This window comes from Anser brachyrhynchus (assembly GCF_964034855.1).
Source record: "Anser brachyrhynchus genome assembly, chromosome: 1".
Classification (NCBI taxonomy): Eukaryota; Metazoa; Chordata; class Aves; order Anseriformes; family Anatidae; genus Anser; species Anser brachyrhynchus.
Window position 1 is genome coordinate 143,122,238 of NC_137694.1, and position 14,386 is coordinate 143,136,623.

The window sequence follows — 14,386 nt, forward strand, 5'->3', positions numbered from 1 at the left end:
TCCACCTCAGGATCTGGGAAGTTCTTGCTGTGTCTGATACGTTTTCTACATCAGACGCACAAGAGATGAGCCAATCTTTGAAGAAGAGAGCTGTCTGTACGATACCGAGGAAGGCGAGCAGCAGGGCACTATGATAGCCTTGTCAAAACCAGAATTTTCCTGCAAGTACAAATCCCATCTGGCAGCCAGGCATGTATGCCCTCTCATCCTGTCACAACCAACTGAGGCTGCAGCTCCAAGACTATCATGCCAGGCAATATGCAATCTTGTAATTAGTTTTATGGGAAAACCCAACAATCAGAAATTCTCTGTCTTCTCTGCAGCAGTTGTTATTCTTTTCCCAGAGAAACTAGAGACAATATCACTTTCAGCTATGCTAAATTCTTAACAGAAGAAGTGAGGAAACTCCGCAGAGTGCAATGAAAATGTTTAAAAAATGCAAATAAGGAGTGACATACAACAGAGAAGAAGGGGAAAGCTTTTTCCCAGGGAACATCAGCTCCATTATTTGAACGTAATCCCAATACATTTATAAGAAACCCATTTCCTCGAACAACTCCTCTTCTTTTTGAATGACCCTTTAAAAATAGTGATGGATTATAGTAGTATTCTCTTAACTGTTGACTTCTCTGTGTGACTAACCCAATTGCATTATTGAAATATGTTTAAAATTGATATATTTCCTACAAAACAGGACAATAATAAAAAATCTGGTAATGTGAGAAAAGCCTTGCATATCTGTCTTAATCTCACCAAATTTAAACTTGCTTAACCCAGGTTCTTCTCTTCAAAATGCACCCAGTGAATGAGGGAGTTTTTTTAATTCTATTATTAAAAAGAAAACTATTTCTTCAAAGCCAATTTATAAGACATTGCTGCTTCAGTAAAACTGAACTGAGCCAAGATGACTGCATGTTAAATATCGCCAGTGTAGTAAAAGTGATGTCAGGAAATAAGAAGAAATACCGTCATCATGCTCATTTAATGGATAAAACATGAAGTGAGCAGCAGTGGAGATAAGCACCCTGGAGGCTGTTTGGTTTGTCAGGACGTGCGCACACAGTAATCCCTGACAGTCCTTCTTGGTAAAGAGTTTTTTTTTTCCCCCCTCGCTTTTTGCTAATGCAGAGCAAAGCTGTGGTGATTGCTGCTTACTAATGCATTAGACTTTTAACAGTGTAAACATGAAGGCAGTAATTCATAGAACACTAAACTTGAAAGACATAACAGACATGTAAAGTTAATTTGATTTACAGCATAATCAGGAACAGAGTTCTTTTGCTTTTTCCTTCCAATCTAAATATGAGCCCAGAAAAAAAAAAAAAATTCTGCTTCCCCACAAACCCAAGCAGCTTCCTGCTACTACTTGTATTATGTGAACGTAAGAACAGTCAAATTTGCCCCAGACCTCCATACTCTTTGGGAGGATCAGTTATTTTGCTCTGCAATTTGTATGCATTACACTGCCATTATTATCATCTTCATTTGTTTACTGCCGGAGAATTTTCAATACACGAGGTGGTTCCCAAACAAGAAGCAGATGCTACCTGGATTTGAGACTCTTAAAGACTTTAGACAGGGAGACAAATAAGGGGTGAGGAAACAGGTAAAACAATATAAACAAGCAGTTAAAAAAAAATAAAAAAATACACACAACAAAACAAAACAAAAACAAAACCACGAACCACACAAGTAATATTGCTTATGCTATGGTCACAATCAGTCAGCTACTTTCCTCATGTCAAATGATGCAGTTAAAATAAACAGCTCTGATTCTGCCTGTCTTCTGACTGCTGGCCAGTTTCAAGCTTGATTGCTCGGGCTCCCTCCTTCTTTGCTACAAGAGGTTGTCTCCATTTCCCATCCCAAGCATTTCTATATCCAGCCTCCACGCACATCCCACCCCATCACATAAGGCCCTGCACCTCTGCAGTGGCCAAACTCAATCCTCTGAAGTGTAGAAATCCTGAGTTGATTGTGCTTCTCCCCTTGGTCCAGCAAAGCACCCAGGGCCTCAAACCCCACCACACTTGCAGCATGCCACTGTGCTGGGGCAAACTCAGCAGCAGGAAAAGGAGAGCATGAGACCATGGGGATGTGAGTTGGTGGAGAAATTCTCAGGGTAGGCAGCGGAGACAACCGAATCTAGCTGGCTGCCACGGGGCCTAGCACACAGAGCTGCAGGCTGGGGATGAGTCTGAAGCATTTCCAAGGGGAAAATTCCCAAAACACTTTACCATGGACTTTAGCTGTCCCCAGTAGTTTGGAGAGAAGCCACAGGTGGGATATACTGTGCTACTATGCATCCACCACAAGGTGCCTCAAGGACACTGCCCTGAAGAGGTCTCATCGTGTTGGACACAGACTGCTCAAAAAAAGACTTTGAGGGGGGTGCAGCTGGTCCCACTAATCCTGGACAATATGAAGACAATATTGAGGGGCGCTGAAGCTCCTGAAATTAAAAAAAAATAAATCACTGTCTTTCTTCCGTGGAGCATGTGTACTATAGAAAAATCATTTCCTTACATTTCTCCTTTTCCCCTTCACTGACCTGTCATGCTTTTTCCCCAAGTAAATAATCCGCCTGCATGAATTTAAGTTTCTGTGAGACAGGTAGCACAGACATAGTATACTCAAACATACATCCTTTTGGATATTGCTGAGATGGTTTAAATGGTCACTCTCCAAAAATTCTACAAGCAACACTTTGTGATCATTCCTGGGATAAATGCTCACCCATCTCCTTCTGCACCTGATGCAAGAGGTACACATAACAGAAATAAAGAAAAGAAAGATGTACCTCTGCACATGTGCCTGCTGATGATTAAGCAGGTGTCAAAAGAAAACAGGACTAAGCTTGGAGGATTTTACCACAATCAGAAGCATACAATACGGCATAGAGCCCCACAAGAATAAAATTAAAAAAAAAAAATAATTAAAAAGAAAAAAAAAACAGGCAGTGAAGACATTAAAACAGAATGCTGCAAAATGGAAAACACAGATAGCTTTGTCTAATTCAAAAGTGTCATCATGGAGGACAAAGACTGCTCCAAGGGGACTGTGAGGAGAACAGGGCTGGCACCACCGCCCTGGAGAAACACGAAGCCTATGTGGAGAGACAAGGGACGCCTGAGATGTAAAAACAAAACCATTCTGCACACATGCTCTCCCAACTGCTCTATGCAACAGAGACATGGACTTTTGAGAAAGCCGCCAGGCAAGGACTTCCAGCCTCTGAAATGAATTATTTCCGGGGAGCTGAGGGGATGGCAGGAGAAGTGAGATAACTGTGGGAAGGAGAGTCTCCAGCATGGTAATCGGGAGGAAGTGCGAGCTGTTGGGCATGCTCGCCAGATGAAGGACAACTCTTGCAAAACAGACTGCATCCTTTGGCCCGAAAGGTTTAGTCTGTCAAGTGGCGAGATGATGCGGCAAAATGTTTTGGCAGCGCACAAGGCTGGGGAAGCACCATCTCCACGGCCCCATTGCAAGAGGTGCTGGCGGGCAACCCTGGACAAGGTTCAAGCAGCATCTTCTGAGCACAGCTCCGAGGTGTGCACAGCCAGCAGCGCCCTGTTTGCGCAAACCAGCACGCACACAATTACATGACTTCAGCGCAATAAGCATTTTCCAGCCTGAAGAGAAATTAAATCTCCTGCGCCGCTGTACGTGGCATTTCATTCATCAGTTTTTCCAAACGGAAGGCTTGTCATATAAACAAAATGAGTGCATGTGTCGTTTTACTGCTTCTGAATGCCTTGCAAGAGAAACACAGCAGAACTCACACTATTTATCAAATTCATGATAGGGGAGGAAGGTATTTTTGTTGCCTCCCCTAAATATCCTCCATTTCTGCTACTTTCTCTGCTCTTAGTGACAGCAAACGTCGTTTGACAGAGACCAGAACATACTTGCTGTTTTCCCATCTCCAACCTTGCCGTTTCCTAAAAAAAAAAGCACAAGGCTGAGATTTTCAAGAACACTCTTGCTGAATTCAACCTACCTCTGTAGGTTGAATTGGAGTCAGTGGGAATTTAGATCAGTGCTGAACCTTTTAAAATTCTTACCATGTATTTACAATTATTCTTTTACAGGTTTACTTAAAATAATAGCTGTGTATAACATACTCTGTATATATGCAAGACACTCTTTCACCTTTCCTGGCACTGAACTTTACAGATAACGATCCTCCAAAACACTTGCCTCTGTGAGACAAGCAAATGTATGATCCACGCTGTTTATCTACATTTCATGAAGAAAGGAAGTGAAGGAAAGGAATTGTATAGAAACCACACCGTGCTTGGGAAAGGCGATCAAGAAAAGAAACAGACAGTCTAAAGGATATTGACGAATCTTTGGCTCCTCCACAAAATGCAACATTTTGGGAAAACACCACTTGAAATAATGTGCATTAGAACTTTCAGTGAAATTATCTCATTTGACCACAGGTACCTGACACAGACATAAGTATGCTTCAGATGACATTAGTTCACTTAAGAGGAAGCTGTTAGAAGTACATTCATATTTGATAATAACTATGGAGCCAGTTTTATGCATAGCAGCTGGAACGAGGCAACTTGAATTAATAATGTACATTTCGAGCTCCAGCTCCAGCTCAGGGGCTGTCTGAATAGGGACCATGTTTTCGGAGTCTGTCTCATGGTAGTGCATTACTTCTCAAAAACACCGTGAACCTCAGACACACAGCTCCCACCTGGGGGTCCCCAGATTTGCTTGGTTTCTGTCAGACAGTGTGGTTCCCCGAATGCTCACCAGGACGGAAGGACGGGGAACGACGCTGTTGGGCAAATGAGCCAGGAGCAATTACTGCTGGGCCTCCAGAGGAGCCAGGGACTCTGGGCACTGCCTACGTCCCAGTCGGAGGAGCTGCTCCCCGGTGTGTCCTGGGGATGCCACTGCTTTCCCACCCAGGACACCTGGCATCACCTCTCTGGACACCTGGAGTGTCAAAAGGAGCATATTCCATTTTGCAAACACCAAGCATCAATGCTTTTGCTGTGAGAATTCCAATTAGAGAGAATCTACTTTATCTGGATTTTAAATAGCCTGTTCTGAATAGGAACAAAAATAATTTTTGAAATGTCAAAACTGCAAAATGGAAACTCAAGGTTTCACCCAGTCTTGTCTTCAACCGCTGCCTGGCTTGAGGGGGGGATTTCTGTTGTGCTCTTGTAGAGTGATTTGACATTTCCAGACCTTCTGCCAGTGGAATTAAGATGTCACTCCCTCAAAGACCAACCTAATCTCATCATTTACAATGGGCAGAGCAAGGACTGCCACATAAGATGTGAATGAGCCACTTGCAATTGCTTTGCAGCAGTATTATTGGTATACCTGCACCATTATTCAGAAGTGGTAATGACTGTCATACCTGGCCTTAATATCACTACCAAAATACACTCTTAACACGTGCTGCGAAAAAATCACATCAGCTCCAAGTCTGCCCAGAAAATGACCCAAAGAAAGATGTACAGTTTGCAACCCCCTTAAGTCTCATTCCACATACCTTATGTATTTTTCAAATGCTCTGGAGTTCCCTTGACCTTCAGATGCTGTATACTGATTGCTCAGTGAAGTTAAACCTGCTCCTCTCAGCATCCTCCACCAGCGCTCATCCCTGGCAGAACTTCTATCATCCCTTGTCATCAGCTACATAAGCAACTCTCGGCAGTAAGCCCTCTCCTATGTTTTGTAGCTTATCTCTACGTTAGCATTAACTGAATGCAAACATAGATAAAGGAAGGGTTTTTATAGACGCCCTATTAACAGAAGCTACTTACTCATTGAATGCAAGCTTTCTTAAAACAAGCTCTGAAAGGATCATTTCCCCTCTCCCACTCTAATGAAGTGCTGCTAATACTGCTAATTCAGACTGGATGAATTTATCCTTGGTTGAATCCAGCACAAGTCTCATGTACTTTGAGGAAGGAGGGCAGGGGGGTGGATTAAACAGCTTTTAAATGATTTTTAAAAGGCCTTGTCATAACTCTGCTGAGGGAAGGAGGAGTTTTATCCACTATTATTTTTTTTTGCCATTGTTTATGTGTATATTTTTGGGTCTGGATCATGTCAAGGTTGCTAGATAACCTTTGCCCATTTTGTAGCATTTAACATTTTTGGAAAACATTACCTGGGGTAATACATATTGCAAAAACACGACACTCTCTCAGTCTTTTCCTTTCTGTATTAATTTAAAAGCAGTTTTGATTGAGGCTGGTCTTATGTGTTTTTAATTATAAATAAATATTTTGTTCCCTCCTTTGGAATTTTTTGGGGCTTTGGTTTCAAACTAGATGCTTCCTTTGTTTTCTGTTTATGAAACCTTTAACAGAAAATGATTACTTCATGTATGGGTCTTTGGTGGCACATAGAGCTTGTGCAGATATTATTTTAATTAGGTTGCTTGGTTCCATTTCATGTTTAAATGGCTGTGGCATGGACCTTGTGTTGTGATCTGCTGAATGGGAGGGAATGTCTGCTGAGGATTGTTCCCTTCTAGAGGTAGTGTATTAATGAGACATTTTCTTAATAAGAGCCTTGCATCAAGTCCTGTAATCAGAACACGAGAGACACCCAAACCAGCAGAAACATTCATTAATTCCAGAAAACCGCCATTTCTGCATTGCATTTAAACATTATTCCAAACAGAATTTAACCTTTGCAGTGATTTGGGGTGAGAGCATGTTTATGTATTATTGTGAGAGATATAGTTAGCTAAATTTATTGTGTCTCATACCAATTGTGCTTCCTATCTTTAAGGTTAGTCTTTCTTTAGAAACAAAACTCTAAACATGCTAGATATAAGGCTGCAGTACCTTGGAGTAAAGAAGCAATTTAGTACAGGGCTTTAAAATTTTTACCTGATTGTTCTTCAGTTTTCCCTAACCAAGACTGAGAAATTAATTGGTGTCTGACTTTATACAATAGATTGAAATAATTCTAATTTAACACCTGTGAACTCATTATTGAGTCTTTCCAAGCAGAGAAATAAGTGTGTTATTCAACACTTCTGACACAGTGATGCAATATGATCACACCATATCCATCCAAGCTCTCTGGGAAGGGAAGCCTAAAACATTAATTAAAACAAAACCCAGCCATATACCTCATCATACTGCTGTAGCTAGAAGATAAAATCCTCCAGGGAGATAGAGAGACTGATCTACAGACTATTAACCCAAGTTCTCTTTTCCGTGTTCACCAACTGATTGTATTAACACCCCTTAAGGAATTAAAAGTAAGCGAAGAATAAACAGCTCAAAAAGATATACCTTTTTTTTTTTTTTGATCTACATGCCATTATTTGCAAAGCAAGAAGAGCATGATAACAGAAGTGCATTATACTAGTGTTATAATCATCATTGGATTATTGGATTGGGTTGCCTTATACAAACATTATGATATTTTTAGTAAGTGCCAGTGTACATAAAATAGGTAAATTAAAAATGCCATTAACTTTCCCCAATATGTCATGAATGGGAGAATAAAATTAAGTTTTTATCACCAGATTTCATAAGGGTCATTTACTTGCACCTAATCCAAAATAGTCACTGTAATCATTTCTTGCTTTTGTGAGCTCACAGTTTTTCAAAATATTTACCATTTTGGCTAAATTGGTTCACATTTGGCCTTATCTGATAAGTTACTTCAGTTAAATCTCTTAAGACATCTTTAAAGTCTCAACAAAAGTGAGTAAATATGGTGTATTACTGTTTTCTGAACAGGGAGAAAGGCCTTGAAACACTGCTAAACATGACGAGCATTTTTATCAATGGCAGTAAGCACTCCTGACTTGGGGAAACTGCAGTCAAAGTGTTTTAGAACAGCACAATAAGGAACAAAGCATAATATTTCCCGAATGGTATGCGTATTCATATACAAATACTGTCTGTCAAAAGTACCAGGAAATAAAAAAGCTTACTTAAGAACAGAGGTAGCTATGTGCAAACTCACTGGTAGAATACATTTATCAGATCTACAGGCAAAGGTGAGCAAGTCAATCAGCTGCAGAGCAAAGACTTATTTTCTGCAAACCAAGTACTACCTGTCAGTCTCTCTTACGCTTCTCTGCAGCGATCAAGGTTCATTTGAACAATCTGATTTGTGCACGAGGCATTATAGATCAAATTTGCCAGTGGTACAGAGTCTCCTCTATTTATTCTTTACAGAATAAAATAACTACTGAAATGACCTAGAAGTTCCCCTTCTCTCACTCAAACAAAATGAATTTCTTGGGAATAATGGGCCTGATTCTCATTATCACTAAACCATGCCTCTCCTCCTTCATCCTGACAGTGAATCTCTTTACAGTGAACGTAATGGAATTTAAATTGCAATTTCTACACTAATTTTAGGGCTCCTTTATAATGCCAAAGCAAGATAAAGAGACCATATCATAAATAAGAATAAGGCCGTATATAGCTCATATTGATCCACCTGCTTCCCACCTTTTGTTTTTCCAGTGCATCATGCTTAGGAAAACAATTTAAAAGATTTTTTTTTAAAACCCAAGCCGGGACTTTCAAAATTAAACTCTCAAAGTATATATGGTCTGGTGGGTTGGGGTTTTGATCCTGGGCATCCAACAGACTCTGAGGTCCTCCCCACTCCAGTGGTGGCACTCCTTGGGTCACAGTTCTTGCCTGAAGAAAAGTCTCATGCTGTGCTAAAGCCACGAAAACTTCCTTCAGTTATGACTAACTAAAGCCGCAGAAAGAGTAGCCAGACTAACACAAAGAGCAACAACTTCCCAAAGAAGAGCCCCCTCAGGTTTTTCTACTTTTTGCAGAAACCTCACTGTTTCATTTGATATCAGCAGTGATTCCTGGGTGTGATGATGAATCAATGAAGAACATCAGGTCAGTGCCTATAGGTATTTAGATTCCCAGTTTTGGAAAGACTCGGCTTGGTTTTCAAATGGTAATATTGTGCAGCAGTACATGCTCCCAGTACTGATGTTGGAACACCATTCTGTACATCTCTTCTTCCACCCTCATGGAAAATAAAGTAAAATTCTACAAGAAAAGCCATATTTTTTCCAGCTTTTCCAGTGCAGAAATAACTATCTGAGCAGCTAGATGAGCAGTTCTTCCACTGATGGAAGCAATTTGTGTGGCCGAAATGCTAGGACTTGGTTTACTAAGTTTTTTTCCAGATGACACTGCCAACTGAAATTCAAGTAGTTTTTTGAAAAGACAATTAAACTGGTTTTCCCCTAAAACTTAACATAGGGCTTACTGAAGTGTTATTAAAGACATGCACTTCTCTAATGCATTTTTCATCCTTGTTGTCTTCAATATAATTAGTTTTACACCTCCTCTGCCTGACGTGGTATTTAAGACTACTGGCTCTGAGAAGCAATGCTCCATTTTGGTAGGAGAAGGCAGTCACTCCAATCAAGGTGGAGAACTCCAAGCACAATGGCTTCTGTATCCAGTTCTCCAGTAAAAGACGGACATGGATATACCAGAAAGAGTCCAATGGGAGCGCCACCAAGATGATCAAGGACTGTGGCACCTCTCCTATGAGGAGTGGCTGGGAGTGCTGGGGCTGTTCAGCCTGGAGAAGAGGATGCTCAGGGGGATTGCATCAACGTCTGTAAATACCTGAAGGGAGGGTGCAATGAAGACAGAGCCAGGCTCTTGTCAGTGGTGCCCAGTGCCAGGACCAGAGGCCCTGGGCACAAACTGGCACCCAGGAGGCTCCCCCTGAGCACCAGGAGCACTTCTGTGCTGTGCGGGTGAGGAGCCCTGGCACAGGCTGCCCAGAGAGGCTGTGGGGTCTCCTCCTTGGGGATCTCCAAAAGCCGCCTGGAGATGGGCCTGGGCAGCCTGCGCTGGGTGGCCCTGCTGGGGCAGGGCTTGGGCCTGGTGGCCTCCAGAGGGCCCTGACAGTCTCAGCACCTCTGTGGTGCTGTGATTCTGCAGCCCTTAAATCTGTATTAAAGAAAATGGCAGTGACAGTCTGCCCTGTGCAATATAAATGCTGTCCTGATGCTCTTGGAAAGGTGCCAGTGGGTTCCCGTGGGGCAACGGTGAGGCCTTTTGGTTTTGATTTTTCAGCATACTAAACAACTGTATTCTGGGTTTACTGCAACACTACCTCAGCAAATGCTCAATAAATTAATCACTTCCCAACCTCTCTGTTAATTATTTATTTTCATTGTCACCTTTTCTTTAGGAAAAAAATGGGTGCATTAAATAAGGGAATGTCTCATCAAATACACACAATGCAAAATTCAGACATGGAGACTTATGACTATGGGAGAACACGGATGAGAAATATTCAAGTAAGAGTTTAACAGTGATACAGAATTTAATTCTGTAAGATACCCTAGATTTCTGATGGGAATACTTCACAAATGAAAAACACTTTTCAATTTAAATTAAATTAAATTTCCAATTAAGTCACAGAGAGCTGTACTCCAGCAGGAAAACCTACTAAAAATCACATATTTCTTGGCCATGAATTAAACATTTAGTATAGTTCAGTCTACACCCAGCATAGGAAGGACAAAAAATACCTTCTGAGTTCCTCCACTCTTTTATTTTAAACCATGTGTTTTATAATGAAAAGCTTTCTTATATTCTGACATAAGTTTAAGCAAGACTTCCTTCATTATACAGAGTTACAGCTGTAAAGTTTACTTTGGAAAACAAATCTGATAAGCAAGCTACTTGTGTCATAGAGTTTGATACGTTCATAAATATTTAAGATATTTTATGCAATATGCCCATCAAGTGACAGGCCAAAATAGCTCCTAAGACTTTAGCATGAATTAAAAATGTGAAAGTAATGGATTTTCTGGGTTAGCAGCTGAAGTGAAAATTGTAAGAAAAACTGTTCTTGTTTGAGCTGAATATTTTTGTTTTGTTATTTCTTTAAAAAGGAGAAAGTGAATAGTAAATTAATTATACTACATCAGTCAAAACATTTTATTTGATTTGAAACCAAATACTTGGATTTTATATTTTTATCTCCTGATAAAATAAGAAATGAAGGAAAATTTTGAATCGAAGGAATTCTTTCACATTAAACTTTTGAAATATTTGACTTTGAAATTTTGGAATTAACAATTTCAACATTTTTCAGTGTGTTTTGTTGTTGTTGTTTTGTTTTCCCTTCCAGTGAAAGCTCTTACTTCTGTTTGTCTCCATACCAACTGCTTTGAAGAATCTACTATTCACAACAAGTAAATTAACCTATCTGTATCAAAAACATGCCAAGCTAAAACAAAAAACAAACCAAAACAAAAAATACCACAAACAACAAAACAACTTGACATGAGTGAGAAATTTACCTTTGCCTCCAGTGGAGCCAGGACTTGTCCTATTTTCCTTATCTACATATTAAAGATGATGTCCTTTTGCTTGAAATGGCTGAGAGCAAACCTGGTATTCAAACAGTTCTAAATTCTGAATCTACATTAATGTAGATTTTATACATTATACACTTTTCTATGCTCCTTCATTCTTTGAACTGTAGCTCCAGGAATTATGTAGTTGCGGGAATCATTTGGGAGAAAAATGTCATGTTATCCAATGAAAAAATTCCTGACAAACACCTCCTTGCACTGACAATGAAGCTTGCAAAATAGCCAACACTGTAAGAACGTCTCACATGGGGTGGGGTGATGGAGGTGAGCCCTGGGGTAAGTCTGTGTGGACCTCCCTCAGGGACACAGGTCTGCCTCCTATCTCTTTTTTGGATAAATGTCTTACTTGTGGGAACATAGGGCAGTGATGTGGAGAAGCAGAAGAAGCAGGCAAATGTCCCGCTTCTTCATCAGTAGCCCTGGGGATCTGCTACTAAACTGCTGCTTTGATCAGCGGGGACCAGGCATGGTTTCTTCTCCAAATTCCTGAGAGAAGACGTTTCTAACCAGCGTGTACTGGGGTGTTGAATACAGGGCATCTTTTTTCCTTATCTTGGCTGACAACCAATAAGTTACCAGACAGCGGGAGGTGACATCTCTAGTATGTCTTTAAATCTTTTCTCCGCCTAAATGGGAAGAAGCTATCTCCCTTATTCTCACACTAACTCATCTAGGGGGTCAAAGACTCCTCTGCCTCAACTGCTTTACACCCACATGCATTGATCCAAATGCAGTATCAGACATTTGTTTTTATATGGAATATATTTGAAAATGTTTGCCAACACAAAAGTAAATGTTTTTTTTTTATGTAATAAGGAGAAGACATAAAAAGTTGGAACAGACAGCGTCTCTGGGGAAGATGCCTTTTAAGAAAATTTTGTCACTTTGAAGTGTGATTACTTGAAGTATTATAGCGTGATTTCACAGTGCAATTAGTATCATATGCACCTCTTCTATTAAAGTACCCTCTGTAACATATGCTGAAGTCATAAGTCATAATTCACTGTATCTCATTTTCAATTTACTGTGTCAGCAAATTTCAGTGACATAATGCTAGGGAGCAACATTTCTGTATATTTATTACTGTAATCATGATACTAAAGTGTGAAGACACCTTGCTAAAACCTATAACCTCTTGCAAATGGTGCTTTTTTAAGGGGGGGAAAAAACACTAAGTGACTAATATGCAATTCACAACTACAGGTTCAGTGACTACTGTTCAAACCTACAGTAATTATTTAGGTATGCAACAGGCTTGGCACAGCAGCAATACAAAGCACAGAAAGCTGGGGATTTATTTCACTAACTGTAGACATCAACACATAAGCTAACTGCTCTACTTTCCTTTGCTGGTCAATGGAGGGAATTGCATGCTTTTAAGGATTTCTCATATTCTAACTGGACATTTGGGAAGGTCAGATTAATTGCAACCCAAAATAGTCTATTTCAACTGAGTGCAATGGGAGCCTTGATTCACTAGTTCACATGACCATGTCTGTATGTGAAACACCTAATGCCAGGTCCACTGAGAAGGCAAGACATAGACAAAACAAAAATTCAGGGAAGGCACCTTTTAAATATAACTTCAGTGGAAAATCCAGACCTTCCTCCCTCCTCAGGTTACTTCCTTATGACTCCTTCTGCCATCCCAACTCTCCTTCTCATGAAAACAAATGTTTAAAAAAAGTTTTGTTTTTTTTTTTAAAAAAAAAAAGCTTTTATATTCCACTAGTTTTATAACCTAGCAATAGCGTCTGGGCTTCCTGACAGGATACCAAGAAACTCTCTGAAGGAAGTCATGCGTAAAGAAAAATAAGGGGAACCAGAGAGATTAACAGCACAGTTCTCATGCTCAGGCTAATAGGAGTTATATATGCAGTTCAAAATGGTAAAACTGGCAATGGACAAGCATCTTAGAAAGCTCAGAAGAATAAAGCAAACTAGAACAATTTGTTAATTTTAGTACATGCCATTTATTCCAGATGATGCCCTGCAGTCACCCATCATGAAGGTGGCTGCTCTGGCAGCAAAGAGGCAGTGGTACCCCAAGGTGAGTCCTGCCACAGTATGCTTTACCTGTCACTGGATAAAGCACTGTCTTCTTGCCCATCTACTACATGTTTACACTATTCCAGGTCCTTACCATAACCCACTGTGTGATCCTCTTTCTCTTTTTTCCACCCTCTCTCCTTCTCTCTCTCTCTCTTCTTCTCTCTTTCTGTAAGAAAACAACTACTCATGGACTAAATTTTTTCCTATTACCCCATCATACCCATGCCCATACATCAGTTTCCAGTGTGCCCATCCCCATGATATTTAAGCATATTCTTGTACTGAGAAATAATCCATAAGTCAACTCATTTTATATTTACAGATTTACTATGTCAGATACCTTAACTTTGAGATATCCTCCATTTATGAGTAAAGTTTACCTGCACCCTCTCATATTCTTGTCATCTTGCATTTCTTTTAGATAAATGTAAGGTTTAAAGGTCAAAAGAGAAACAGGAAAAGCTGAACTGCAGAAAATAAAGGGAGAATCCTTCTCTTAAGTAAAGAGCTACACAATCCACTGAACTCTTTCTGTTTGTGGAAGCAAAAGCAAATTGTTTCTCGCAATAAAGAATGCCAGATTTTGCATACTCTTGCAGAGCCTTTACCTGCTCTCAGTATATTCTATGGGCAAATTTGCATAGGTTTCAGTCATGCAGGATAAGGCAAAGTTAACCAAGAAAGGAGTGGGACTGAAACCTATTTAAATTTACTGTTGTCTAGATCAAAAAAAAAACAAGGCATAAAATATTGTTGTGGAAACAATCCAGTATGAAACAGACTATTAGTCTATGACTGTAGAGAGACCATAAATGTTTCATTCAGTAGGCTCTTAGCACAGAAGTTTTAGTATCAATAACTTATGTCTTCTTTTTATTCTGTTTTCATTTTCACTGCAGTTTTTGGCCAATTTTTCATTATGCTATGAAGCATTCTTGC

The 14,386-nt window shown here is 40.0% G+C and overlaps 1 protein-coding gene across 3 annotated transcripts in view; it reads right to left on the bottom strand.

The window, feature by feature from the left end:
• The window catches only part of AFF3 (ALF transcription elongation factor 3), a 337,924-nt gene that overhangs the window by 248,892 nt on the left and 74,646 nt on the right, over window positions 1-14,386 (bottom strand). The window lies entirely within an intron of this gene.